This window comes from Petaurus breviceps, unplaced genomic scaffold (genome assembly GCF_028583685.1).
Source record: "Petaurus breviceps papuanus isolate PSGF00001 unplaced genomic scaffold, PetGlider_PUasm1.0 214, whole genome shotgun sequence".
Taxonomy (NCBI): domain Eukaryota; kingdom Metazoa; phylum Chordata; class Mammalia; order Diprotodontia; family Petauridae; genus Petaurus; species Petaurus breviceps.
In genome coordinates this window covers 14,323,936-14,338,769 of record NW_027185863.1, presented here as the reverse complement: position 1 = coordinate 14,338,769, position 14,834 = coordinate 14,323,936, and the positions used below count along the sequence as shown (strand labels likewise).

At 38.3% G+C, this 14,834-nt stretch overlaps 1 long non-coding RNA gene across 15 annotated transcripts in view; it reads left to right on the top strand.

The window, feature by feature from the left end:
• The window catches only part of LOC138165769 (uncharacterized), a 90,916-nt gene that overhangs the window by 25,465 nt on the left and 50,617 nt on the right, over window positions 1-14,834 (top strand). For all 15 annotated transcript variants that reach the window (XR_011169448.1, XR_011169445.1, XR_011169449.1 and 12 more), the window contains exon 2: window positions 14,457-14,557. This is a non-coding gene — a long non-coding RNA (uncharacterized lncRNA). The remainder of the gene's footprint in view (window positions 1-14,456; window positions 14,558-14,834) is intronic.

Below are 14,834 nucleotides of genomic sequence, written 5' to 3'. Positions count from 1 at the left end.
CCAGTGTTACCTCACAATGACTCTTCTCTTCTCATTCTTCCAACTCACTCTTTCTCCCGCCTTTATATAGACTTAATGCCCAGCTGCTTCAGGTAAATAGCTATGCCCCTTTCGAAGGTTTTACGATGTTCCTTTTAGATTCCTCCTTTCTCAATTCTCAGAATGGGACATGGAGGTAAATATGCTATATGGAGACCAGAGAAAGAACCGTTACACCCTTCCATTTTTCTTTGGAGGAAGTTCCATAAAGTTCAATAGGCATTGCTCCCCAGCTAAAATTTCTCTCCCATTCCCTACAGTTATAGTATTCCTTTTTTTCTCGGGGTCATATACTTGCTCTCAGGTTATTTTCCCCGGTGGCTGCTTTCTTGCATCTCCATTCTTCCTATTCCCCTTCCTACAGGTCTCTGTTCCTGGTGATTCTTCTCGTTCTTGCCACTGCTGCTAGGGAAGGTACTGTTACTTCTCCTTTTTCTTCTCCCACTTCTCTCCTTTTTGAAGTCATCCCCCCGCCACCACAGGGACCTCTCGTCCAAAAGTTACACTTCAGCCTGGAGCCATTTCCGCTCTTCTAATACTCCTGTGCTCTTTAACAATACATTTCCTAACACATCATTTTTCATGTCAGGCTCCTGCTTTTTATCCCATGGCTGATGTTTAAAACCTCTGTGACCTTAGTCAAACCGCCTCACTTCTTTCTATGCCATCATTTGCAAAAGTGGGGCTTGAACCACATGGCTGGGGTCTCCTTCAACTCTAGACTCTATGACTATATGATCTGTTTCAGTCTTTGCCATAGAAGATTCAGCCTCCAATTTTGAGGTTTCTTCTGCTTGTCTTCTACTTTATTGCTGATATTGCTCTGGGTTAAAGCATATCAAAGGGCTGAAAGCCATTGCAGACCAAGCCAAGCCTTGTTTCAGCCTGATTTTTCCCCCCATAGTTTGTCTATTCAGGGTCTCCTCCTGATGATCAGAGGTAAGAACTGCCCCTTCCTGCCTCGAGCCAGCAAGACCTACTGGGCAGGATATCTTGCTCCACCCTACCCCCCCACCTCCAAGACCATTCTGGAGGATGAGACATTGCCAAGATCTCCCACTGAGTCAGAGGTAACAATGCTAGCACTAATAGGGTTGTTAGAAAAAAAAAACAAAAAACAAAAAACAAACCAGGGACTTGGACTGGCCCAATATGGTTGCACCTCAAGAATTTGAGACCTCTATATAAACCCTTATGACCATTCTCACTTTTGCCTCTCCATTAGCTTGATTTTCGTCTTCTGAGTTTAGCACTAGGAATACCAGTGGGCTTAATGGTCTGGGCCACAACTACTCTGTACTGAAAGTAAAGAGAACCCTACATGTGACCACAGCAACGTAAACTCAAACTGTTCATCTATCTTGGAATATCCTAACTTTTCTCCCTCACCTTCGGAAAGGGCACATGATTCCTCTCTCCTCTGACACTTTAGTCTTTCATCCATCTGGCTAGATGAGAATGCCCATAAGACCTGCCATATTATTAGGGACAGGATACCTGTGTCTTGGAGCTTATCACTCAGCCTTTGCTTCAGTATCTCAATCAAGACCCCATCATCCCAGCCTCAAATAGTCCTCAAACATCTGTCCTCAGTCAGGCACTCCATCCAGGGTTTTCACCCCTGCCTCATGCTCAGTATTAATGTTGCAGTACCCAACCTCTGATAAGGATACACAATGATTTCCTTGAATGTTTCTAAGCTCTGGTAATTCTACAACAACAAACTATTATAAAAGCACTACCTGATCTTGACCCTTGGGATCATAGCTCTAGAGATGACTTGTCTAAGGTCACAGACGTAGTAAGCATTAGAGGTAGTATTTGAATGCAGATTCTAGCTCTAGAACAAGTGTACTTTCTACTGTAACCATGATGTCTTACAGTTCATCAACCTGGGGTTTGCCAATGGTATTGACCACCTGGATCTAATTAGCTGCAAACATTCGGAATTCATTCTCAATATCAGATGGCACTATCCCCCAAATTCCCAATTCTTAATCCACTTCCCTAAAAAGCTTAGATAAGGAAATGATGACTAATTCCTATAGAATCACAAAGATTATAGTAACGTGACCTTCATGGGGAGGTATTATCGCTCTAAGACCTTAGTAGTAAGTTCCTGGAGTTCCTAGATTTGTTCCCATAAGCCCTCTTACCAAACAGCTTGTAGCATCAATGCAATATTCACAGTGCCCATGGTCATGATAAATATACCTGCATAGTGCTTGATTGCAAAATATAACACCCTCCATATATAAGACAGAAACAAAACATTTATTCAGACACCAGAAAACTGAATCCCCAAACCAGTAAGCCACAACAGCCACAGTATCCTTTAGCCTTTCCACAAGCCAACACAAGCCTAGCTTCCACAGGAGGTGGCAAACACCAACTTTTACTCACAAGCCTGTCTGTCTCCCTCTAGAAGCATGCTCTCCTCCCAACTGTCTAGCTGGCTCTGACTCTTAGCTTCCTTTGGCTCTGCTCTACCCTTCAGCAAACTCCTCCCACCACAGGCTCCATGTGATTACATTCAGCCTATTGGGGGCAGAGTTTATTTTCAAAGCAGGGAAGGTCTTCAAATTCCCTTAGGCTTATTAAAGGGAAGGAAAGATCTTCAAATTCCCATTACCATTATACAGCCATATCCTAGATTAGTAAGAATAATAAATTCTGTGAAATGGTTACATGTACTTGAATTCACCCTATTCAAAGTTATAATTACATAATGTATGGTCATTGCTTCTAGTTCTATGGAAATATGTAGGGTAAACATAAATACAGTAGAACCTTAGTTCACAAGTAACCTGGTTTATGTATGCTTTGCTGGATGAGGAAAAATTTTTCTCAAAATTTATCTTGCAGGACAAAAAAAAATTCGAAGTACCAACCTCAAGTTTGGACTTGAATGGCTCCTGAAGGGATGCTCAACTAGGACAATGGTTTTTGTTTTTTTCACATGTCAAACAAAGGAATGTCAAGTGAGATTAGGGAGTTTTATCAGATGTGGGAAAAAGTGTAAAATTTTGTTGAAAAACATTACCCAAATAAGGCTGTAGCTACAAATATTTTTAACGATAATGCAATGTCACATTTCTGTGACATTATGAAAAAATGTCAAAAGCAAGTGTTGTTAGATTCCCAGTCAGCAGTGAAGGTAAAGAAAAAAATCAGTGATTCAAAACACGAAAGTGATTCTAAAAAGTGAAAAATAAAGCAGTAGTGTTAGTCTTATTTTTAGTGAAAGTAGCATGAGAGAGAACACTCCCCACATTGAAATCCCCTGTGTTCTCATGGAAGGAGATTCTCCTTCCAAGCAATAATGCTTCCTCCTCCTCTTCCCTCTCTTCTCCCTCACACCAGCCATGACTCTTCTCAAAGGTAAAGTGGAATTTAATTTGTTTAATTAAAAAAAAAAATTTTAAGCAATCGGGGTTAAGTAACTTGCTCAAGGTTACATGGCCAGTTATTTCTGGGTGTGGTGCTAAGTATCTGAGCCCAGATTTGATCCCCAGGTCATCCCGACACTGGAGCCGGTGCTCTTACTCGCTGAGCCACCTGGCCACCCCTAATTTGTTTTATTTTTGGTTTATATTGTGTACTAATCATTGCTATCGTATTTCAGGTGCGTTAAGGGACAAAAAACTTAGTTGAAATTATAATTATTTTTATATGAATATTTTTGGGGATGTGGTACCAATCATCTGACTTTACTTTGTTTCCTATGGGAAAATTCGCTTTGCAATATGAACAAATTGCATGACAAACAGAATCTGGGAACAAATTAAATTCATAAACTGAGGTTCTACTGTAATGCAACCGCTTAGGAAGATTCCCTAGTGGAGGCTACTGCATTTCAGATAATTGGGTGAAGGAGAGCTAATCATAGTAAATGCTAGTATATCTGCTAGGGATCTCTCATCCACAGTCACATGGCTGTTACTCATGTCCTGTACAACATAAGTTCCTTTGTGGTCTTTCTTCCTCCTGGGCCAAGACTCTCTCTTTCTCAGAAACTTGCCGTTCTGATGTAGAATCTCACTGGGGTTTGCAGCCCTGTTCCCAGTACTATTTTCACTGTGTATAGAGGTCATGAGGATTCAGAATCTAGCCCAAACCAACCAACCCATAGTACACACTCTCACTTTTATACCAGGCCCTGGACCATCTGTAGTGTTGTAGACTCTAACCTCAACACCAAATCTCCTCTGACTCATGTAATTCGCCATCTTAACTCTCTTCTTCCTTTTTCCTTCTCTCTTTCTCGTTTCCTCCTTCTCCTCCTTCTTCCTCCTCTTCTTTCTTATTTTCTCATTCTTTCATTTTCTCCCTTCCTTTCCTTCTTCCTTTCTTCTTTTCTTCTCTTTCATTCTCTCTTCCTCTCTCCTTCCTTCCTTCCTTCCTTCTTTCCTTCCTTCCTTTCTTTCTTTGTCTGTCTTCCTGTCTATCTTCCTTTTACATACATTGGTCCTGTTGAACCTATTCAAGGGTAAGTTCAGTCACTATGACTTTAACAACAGTGACAAATATGTCTTTGCAGTCCTTAAATAGGATTGGTGAATAATTGGCCACTGTATTCTCTTATAGCCATGGGCATCCAGCTGTAACCATTTTGCCAGTACCTCTAAGCTCTAATGTGAAATGTGAATTACCTCTCGTTCATAGGCATAGCAAGAGAAATTCAGAGTCCAGAGTCAGAGAGGTAAAAGTGTTATTATACTTTGTCCTAGTCAGATCATAATTGGACTTCTGTGTTCAGTTCTCAGCATTAAAATTTAGATGGGTTGGGGCAGCTAGGTGGTGCAGTGAATAGAGCACCCACCCTCAAGTCAGGAGGACCTGAGTTCAAATTCGGCCTCAGACACTTGACACTTAACCAACTGTGTGATCTTGGGCAAGTCACTTAACCCCAATTGCCTTGTCTTCCCCTCTCCAAAAAAGAAAATTAGAAAGGACATTGAGACACTGGAACCTATACAAAGGCAGTGGGGGAAAGGATAAAGAAGCAAAGCAGGGAAAGGGAACTCAAATTATGTCATGTGAGGCTAGGTTAAATGCACAATATTTTCAGGCACAACATATTTAGCTTGGAAAAGAAAAAAATAGGAGGACATGTTCCTAGTCTTCAAATACAAAAAGGATTTTCATATGAAAGAATGATTAGATTTGTTCTGGTTGGCCTCAGAAGGAAGAGCTAGGACATTTGGATGCAAGTTACAGAGAGCTAGATTTCATCCCATTTTAAGGAAGACAAATAGGGGAATAGGAACAATTCAAGTTCTCCAAAGACACAACAGGTTGCTTCATGAGACAGTGAATGTCCAGCGCTGGAGATCTTTAAGGGGAGGTTGGATTCTACAAGTCAGTCATATTCTGGAGGAAATTGATGCTTTATTTGGCATTAGACTAGGTGATCTCTGAACCTTCTTGCAACTCTGATCCTCTATTATTCCATGACATTTTTTTCCCCATAGTATTAATTCACATTCCCAGCAGCATTGATTTTGATAATGATTCCTTTCCCTATTGTAACATTATATTAATTTTTATAATATATTTAGAACTATTTCTGTAGTTCTATTAACCTTCTTCCTTATCAACCCCCCACCATTTTCCCCAGAACCAAAGAGTTTTGACAATTTTAATTTCATAATATCTTTTAGTTTCTAGGAAAAAAAAATCGTTCATCATGAACTTTCTCCCCAGTATACTTTTCTGGCATTCTTGCTCAATTACTTTCCATATAAATTTAGCTTTCATTTTTTTTGCAGTTCCCTGTTGAGATTTTAATGACTATTACATTAAATCTACAAATTGATTTGAGTATTGTCATCCTAATACTATTTAATCTTTTTAATCGCATTCACTTTGTTCAGTTTTTCTTTCAATTTTGTCATTAAAGGTTTTTAGTTACCTGTAACTCTCAGAGGCTTTGGGGGCAGAAAGTCTTGGGTTCAAAGCCTGTCTCTAATATTTGTTAGCCATATGTCAGTGAATAAGTCACTAATATCTTGGTGTCCGCAGGTAAGTTTCTAAGACTATACATTTTTGCAAAGGTGCTAATAATTTGCATTAGTAGGAGAAGTTCGTCACCAGGAATTCCCCAGTATGCCCATGTGATCACAGTTGCAGTCCAAAATTCCCCCAGACTTGTCTTTATAAATGTCTTCTGTGTCCTTTAATAGGTTAAAACTGAAAGATTTAATATTTTCTATTGCTATTGTGTAGTTTATTTTCCTCATTATTCTTTCTAGCTGCTTATTACTGAGATACAAAAATGAGATTGATTTTTGTGGGTTCATCTTATGTCCTACTAATCTGTCAAACAAATTTGTTATCTTGATTTATTCTTTCGATGGTTCCTTGCATTTTCTAGGTATGTGATTATGTTGTCTTCAAGTAATGACAATTTTATTTTTTCCCTTTCCAATGTTTATGCTTCTAATTTATTGTTTTATGCCTTATTGCAATAGCTCCCATTTCCAATCCTAGATTGACTAGAAGTGTTAACAGTGGTCTTTATTATCTTGTTCCTGCCTTTAATGGGATTGCATCCAATATTTTCCCCTCACCTGACTCTCTTAAAAAAATTTTTTTAAATGATGTGACAGAGGATAGAGACAGGTGGGACTGAACAGTGGAAGTGTTTCTGGCCCAACAGATGTCAATGAAAGTGCTCTATAGTCTGCCCATGTAACACTTTCTCCTTTGTCTGGCACCCATGCTGTGGGTTGAATCAAGACCGGTGGGCATACTGCCCTTTCAACAGATGGTCCGGAGTGTAGGCAGTCATGAGAACATCTATAGACACAGGGGGAAGTGTCATATTGATCCAAATAAAGGTCACATCCAAATGGAGGCCAAACATTAAAAATGAGATCTCTTCAAAATAAAAAAAAGTAGGCTTATTTTGAAAAATAAAGTAATTATATTTCAGAATCATATTTTACAGAACTTGGATTTGGAGAAAAAAATGTGATCTACTTTTGGAACAATGTGGCATATCTAAATATGAATATTGAATCCGTTGCTCCAATTTTCTATTCCTGTGTCTGAGGGAGACAAAGACTTAATCTAGCATTAAGATGGATGAATTTTAAAGGGCTCTCAAATGTTACTTCTATGTTTTCCATGTGTTTCCCCTCCAATTCTATCCCATTCCCCTAATATATACATCACACTACAGGTTAAAGTTAATATCATTTAAATTAAATCACTTCATTTTGAATTCTCTAAAACAACCTGACAGAATTAAGAGCTCTATTAAGAATGAATAATGGACTAAAGAAGACTGAAACAATAGGTTTCTTAGAGGAGAAAAATTCAGTAGTGCTTAATTTGGGTATCTTCAGCCTATTGTGAGAATTTGTGTATTTCCACAGCAGATTTTTTTTAACTTTTTTTTTTGAGGGGAGAAGGCAGGGCAATATTGCCTCCAGGATCAAATATAATACTTCTGTTTGGCAGGTAAAAGCTTCTGTAACCTGATTCCCCCCTAGCACTCTAATCTTCCTGTGTCTTACACTCCACCCCTCCCCACCATGCCAGATCCTCTGTGATCTGTGTGATCTTGTGTGATACACAAGACATCCCATCTTCCTACTCCAGGCACTTTCACTGGCTGTATCCCATGCCTGAAATTCCCTCCCATCTCACCTCTAGTTCCTAGATTTCATGTCTCAGTAAATTTCTGACTTCTACAAGAAGCCTTTTCCAATCATCCTCAATTCTAGATCCTTCTCTCTTTTGATTATTTCCAGTTTGTCTCAAATAGTTCTTGTTTGTTTGTAGTTGTTTTGTGTAGTCTCCATTGTTGGACTGTGAGCTCTTTGAGACACTTTCTTTGTAACCCTAGTGCTTATTAGATTGTCTTGAATGTAAGAGGTGCTTAAAAATTCTAGATGACTGACTGACAAAGGCACCGATTGAGTCTTATTCATTATCTTATCACTGTCCGCACTTATTAGAGTGATATATGCAAAGCAGGTGCTTAATAAACATTTATCGAGTTTCCAAATATGTTTTCTCAATCACTGACTCAGGGAAACAACATATCTTAATGGATGGAAGGTTGGCCTTGCCACCATGAAAACCTGGATTCAAGTGTCCCTTCTGATGCATACTGGCTGTGCAACCCCAAGCAAGGCCCCAGGCAGCTCTCTAACACTGAACTGCAGAGATGCTGCCCACCTGCTGTGTCAGAGTTTCCTTACCTGAGAGTTCCCTATACTAACAAAATCCTGGGTCTAGTCCTTATCCACCTATCCCCAAATCAGTCTTACTCTCTTAATTTAACTAACTTTATACTTAGTAAATTTAATTAATTTTAGTTTACCAACTAGTAAATTTAGTAACTAACTAGTTGCTAAATTTTACTAACTAGTTTAGTTAGTGAATTTAACTAATTTACTAACTTAATGATCATGAAAGTCAACATGTTGATTGTAGATTATCCTCTGAATGAGCAGTGGGGCAGTAATGGAATTCCCCATTAGATAACACTATGCTTCAGCTTTACCTAAAAGGTCAAGACAGTTCATTCTCATTGCCATTTGATCTTTAGTCTTATTCCCGAAACTTACCAACTGTGATGGGAACATCTGTCCAGCAGGAAATAATCTGAAATACCTGACTCATTAATGTGTGGTCTCAGGTCATCTCAGAACCATCAGACAAAAATGGCTTTCAGGCCCAGCTGCCCTGGACCTAATCTGAACTAGTGACCTAGAAATGCAAGACTCCATCTCCTGTTACCATCAGCTGAAACATCCTGTCATCTGCTATTTTAATTTAAAAATTTTGGCTACTCTTGCGGGGGCACACACCCTTTGAGAGACCTCACCCTGGCTAAGGATAGATTTGAGCACAGTTAAGTTCCTGTCATGGGATCTGTGTGGGTGGTTCCCCCCTCAACTTATTAATTTCTCATTAAAAGAGAAAGTCAGAAATAGATTTTAAAATATGAATTCACTTTAGGAAGGATGGTTGTTTTTTCTTATTAGGGCTGGTATGGGTATGCTGATAAATGTTTAGCAATGCACACACAATATACTTCTAAATTTAATCCATATATAACATTTTCTCCATCACTTTCTCAAGTCTAGACAATCAACAAAACAATAGATCAAGCTGCAATGTGTTATGTTTGCTTATTTCAGGGGTGTAAATGCTTTGAGAATTAGTTCCAGCAAACTCCTAATGCTGATACACAGGACACAATTTCAGAGGTATGAGAAGGGGGAAGCAACCAGGGAGGGATCAGGGATGTAGAGGTGATTGAAAAAGTATGAGTGCAGATAGGTGATGCAGTCTATAGAGCACTAGCCCTGGAGCAAGGAGGACCTGGGTTCAAATCTGACCTCAGAGACTTCCTAACTGTGTGACTATAGGCAAGTCACTTAACCCCAATTGCCTCAAAAAAAGAAAGAAAAAGTAATTATGAGCTCAGAGATAACAATCATAAATTCAGAGCTGGGAGGGACTAGCAGCCATTGAGTCCAACTCTTTCATTTTTCAGAGGAAGGAGATATTAAGTGACTTACCCAGGATCACACAGCAAGATTGGAATCTAATTTTTCCTAACTCCAAGACAGACATGATACCCGCCATACCACTCTACCTCTGTAGGAGGACGACATACTACTCAACCTAGCATTAATTCCACAGTGATGGCAAAGGAAAGGAGTTAACTAAAGGGTTGGTGTCAAGTTATAGAGAACCCTGATCTGTTACTCAAATAGTTGTTTGGTTTTGTTGTTGTTGAGTTTGTGTCCAACTCTTTGTGACACTGTGGGCCATCCTGTCCATGGAGTTTTCTTGGCTAAGATAACTGGAGTTATTTGTCATTTCCTTCTCCAGTGGATTAAGGCAAACAGAGGTTAAGTGACTTGCTCAAGGTCACACAGCTACTAAGTGTCTGAGGCTGGATTTTAACTCAGGTCTTCCTGACTCCAGGCCCAGCATTCTATCCACTGAGCCATTTAGTTGCCCTTTGTCCAAATAGTACTGGCCCTAATTTGGTATTCCACATATTTGATCACCTACATCAGTCCTTCCCCAGTGGCTCGGGGATATATGAAGAGAATTTGAAGAACAAAATATTTCATTTTCAGAGTCTCTTCCAACAATCCATTATGCAAAATAGCTCTTCCAATGAAATATTTGAAAGTGAGTAATGCAACCATGTTAAGTTTTCCCCAAGGACTCATATCATATGTCATTGTACCCTTAGTTTGGAAGTGACTTTTTTATTTCTAAGCTTAAAAATATTCAGATAGGCAACCATTTTTTCCTCTGTCTTCCTTTTTTTTTTTTGAGCATTGTAACCACTTGATAAATGTTTGTTAAATTAAATTCCAGCAACCTTTTCTAGTTTCTAGAAAATTTGTCACATCACTTTGCTCTGGGCAACAATCATAGGAAGTTATCAGGGGAGCTAAAATAAGAAGGAAGGGAGAAGTTCATATGACCAGGGGGACTGATGCTCAGACCAGAGAGAGAAGCCTAAGAAAAAACTTAACATCCTTTAGATAATGATTGGGATATATAATTATACAGACAGATTGTACGTCAACGTCAACTCCTGTTTTCAAGTACACCCAGGGAAAACCCAAGAGAACATGCAACTGAGCTAAAAATTTTAATCAATTTACTTTCTCTAACAGAAGTTAGGGGAAAAGAAGTAGACCTGAGATTATATTGATAAAGGAAACTTCCAGTCAAAGAAAGTCATTCTATCAAAGCAGTTAGGTATCTTCTCTCCTGGGGACTGTATATTGACTTATTTTTAAAATATAATGTTATATTTATGAGGCAGTTGATAACTCAGTGAATAATGCACTGGGGGGTGGCTAGGGGGCTCAGTGAGTAGAGTGAGTAGAATAGAAGTCCTGGAGTGAGGAGAACCTGAGTTCAAATCTGGCCTCAGACACTTAACACAAAATCTAGCCATGTGACCTTGGGCAAGTCACTTAATTCCAATTGCCCTCCAAAAAGCAAATAATAATAATAATGCACTGGGCCTAGAGAGGAAGACCCGAGTTCAAATCTAGCCTCAGACGCTTACTAGCTGTGTGACCCTGGACAAGTCATATAGTCTCTGTTTGCTTTAATTCACTGGAGAAAGAAATGGTAAACCACAAGAAAACCTCATGGACAGCTATGGTTCATGGGGTCACAAAGAGTCAGGTGCAACTAAATGACTAAACAACAAAAAAAAGTTGTGTTTTATTATATTTTTATTTATTTCATTAAATATTTCCCAGTTGCATTTAGCCTTGTTCAAGTCTCTAGAGGGCCTAAGGCCAAGATCCTGTGTCTATCACCTTTGGCCCAGTGCACTCACTATTACAGAGCTTTGCCAAGGGTCAGTTATATATCAGGAGGCCTCAAAGTCATGTATTCCTGGCCCCAAGACTGGCTCTCAGTCCTCTCTACCACACTGCCCCTTTGAAAAGTTATTGATTAAAAAAGTACACTTAAAATTTAAGGTAAAATAAAAATATTTTATTCAGGTAAAATAAAAATATTTTAATTTAAAATAGTAAATGCAATTTTAAGTTTCATTCATAATAGAATTAATTTGTGGCACTTCAGAGTGGTCAGAAAAAGTATTGAAACATTTTTGTTCACACACAAACTGGCATATGCTCTTTCAAAAACCATTTGTGATAGAAATACAATAGACTATTTTAAGATGTGTATGCTGCAAATTAGATAGATAGATTAGGAAGTTCTTAACACAGTTCTTCACTCCTATGTGGAGGGTTGAATTATCAGGTGAATTAGAGCATGGTTTTTCTAGATCATTTTAAGCAATATTTATTTTCTGGCTTAAATTATACATATAAAATATGTACACACACACACCGATTTTCTAGAAAAATGATCAAGTTTTGTTAGAATTTTCATTCTTAATTTTAGCATATGGGGAAAAAAACAACCACGAGAAGTCAATTTCTTTGCCTAACCAGCTCCATCTCCCAATTAAGCCAACTTAGAAACTCAGGATAAGAAATGTCAATTTTATCCCAAGTAAAATAGCACAAGGAACATTAGACATATATTTGGAGTGTTAATTTTGTTAACCCATATTTGTAAGAAATAAAAGGTGTCTGTTATGAGAAAAAATCTTCCAAAAGGCAAAGTTGTTCTAGTACTACCATATTTTCAAACAAAGTTGAAAACATAACAATCCCTGATGATTTTCTTTTAACAAAGTCCAGACCAGGCAGCTTCTGCTGTCTATTGATTTAAATGGAGGAGCGCAGATGAGACAAAATGTTCTCTTCTCTCAAATTGATGAGGATATATTAGAAGTAAGACATGTAGTGGGCCAAAAGAAGGTCATGATAATATTCTACGAATGTTTGCAGAGTGGATCACCCCATGCCTAGATGACAGGAAGAAAAAGGAAGAGTTGGGGGAGGAGGGTTTACCAAACTGCTAACCTCTTTTTTCTATTATAGTAGTACTTCCCTTCTCCCCTTCCCCATCCTCTATCCCCTTTCTCATCTCATCTATTCACTTTAAAAAGTCCTTCAGCTTAAGGAATTTTCTTTCAAGATTTTGTTTGTTTGGTTTTTGTGTATGTGGTTTTTTGGTGTTTTTTTTTTTTTTTCAGACAATCAGGGTTAAGTGACTTGCCCAGTGCCACACAGCTAGTAAATTTCTGAGGTCAAATTTGAACTCAAGTCCTCCCAACTCCAGGGCCCATACTCTACCCACTGTGCCATCCAGCTCCCCCTAGAAAGTACAGGGTGTCCCTAAAGTCTAGACAATAAGAACTCTGATTAATTATGCATATTCAAGAAATGAAATGAATGAAATTTTCAAAAGCATTTTATTTAATTAGCATAAATGATATTTCATAGGAAGACATAGGAGACACATAGGAAATCTCATTAAATAATTAAGTTAATCTCAGTATGATTATTAATTAATTAAATTAATATGATTATTGTTTTTATTAACATATAATTATATTTTATGTATGTATATATACATATCACTATATGTATATATACATATGTTTTATATATAATACACAATCATATTATATAATAATATAAGCATATTAATTAATTAATAATAGCTAATGAAAGCTTTTATTCCCTATGAAATTGTTATGGCTAAAATTTATGCTAATTAAATAAAATGTTGTTGAAAATTTCATTCATTTCATGAAAATATGCATAGTCGATGAGATTTCCTATGTGTCTGTACTTTAGGGATACCCTGTATTTTAAAATGAAAATACTTAAATGGGAGGGCTTTTCTCCAACACAATGAAAGGTCTGGGGGGCAATTTTATTTTGTCTTTGTCAACTCAGTATCTACTATAGTACCTGGCATATAGTAGGTGCTTAAATGTTTTATTCAGTAGTTTCAGTCATACCTTACTCTTTGTGACTGCCTTTGGGGTTTTCTTGGAGTGGTTTGCCATTTCCTGCTCTGGCTCATTTTACATATGAGGAAACTGAAGCAAATAGGGTTAAGTGACTTGTCCAGGGTCACACAGCTAGTGTTTGAGGTCACATTGAAATACTTTGGAACCAAGCCCCCAAAGTCATTAAACTGTACGTATTTTTGAACCTCTAATAATACCATTATGAGGATTCACAGCCCTGGAGAGGTCAAAGACAGACAGAAAAGACTCCCATATGCAAAAATTGTTATGGCAGTCCTTTTTTTGTGATAGCAAAGAACTGGAAACAAAGTGAATGCCCATCCCCAACTGGGGATTGGCAGAACAGACTGTGGTCTAGAAATGTAATGGAATATGTAAGAACATATATAAGGAGCTCCCAATGAGGAAACTCCTTAGACCTACGCAGGTCAGTACTTTCTCTTCAACAGTTGCCAGAGATCCTGAAAGGTTAAGTGATTTGCTTAATGTCACACATTAAATATTTACCAGAGGCAGGATTTGAACTCAGGTCTTCCTGACTTCTAGGATCTCTATCTACTATGTCAAATCTCTAATTTCACTATTAGTCTATGTATAACTATAAAATTGTCTTTAAAAATTTTGAAATATGTAACAAAGTGAAGGGGATTGGTGCATGGCTGTCAACACTTCCAAAGTGTCAGAGCCAAGGACTTCTCTAAGCATGGAACCTAGCTAGAAAACCACCAGTGGTCAGCGGTGTAAGAGAGAAAAGCTTATGCATTTGGCTAGCAGAGATTTCCATCCAGAGGCAACAATCATCTGATAAGAATCAAGATTTAAATTCAAAGTTGGGTCTAAAATAAGAGGTCAGTTGAAGGGAAATGTGCCAAATACAGGTAAAGAAAGACTGAGCTCAATAGGCTTGGGCAATACATTTTTAAGTTTACTGGTCTGTGCTGCTGCCCTTTGGATTCATTTACAATGCCACTGCCCTATTCCTCTCAATATACTATGATTTTGATTGCAGGCAGTAGATGAGAAATGAGAAGTGGGGAAAAGAAGTATGATAAATAGACATGGATTTAATGAAACTTCATAACCAGAACTCTTCTGGTCTTCTTTGTAGAGGTGAGTGACTATTGGTGTGGAGAACTACAGTATGCCACATGAGTTTTGCTGAACTTTCCTCCCTCCTCCTTCCTTCCTTCCCCCTTTTTTCCCCTTCCTTTCTTCTTTCCTTCCTTCTCTCCCTCTCTCCCCCTTCCTTCTTTCCTTCCCTCTCTTACTCTGTCCCTCCCTCTCTTCCTCCTTCTCTCCCTCCTTTCTTCCTTCCCTCATTTCTCTTTCTTCCTTCCTTCCTCTCTCTCTCTCTCTCTCTCTCTCTCTCTCTCTCTCTCTCTCTCTC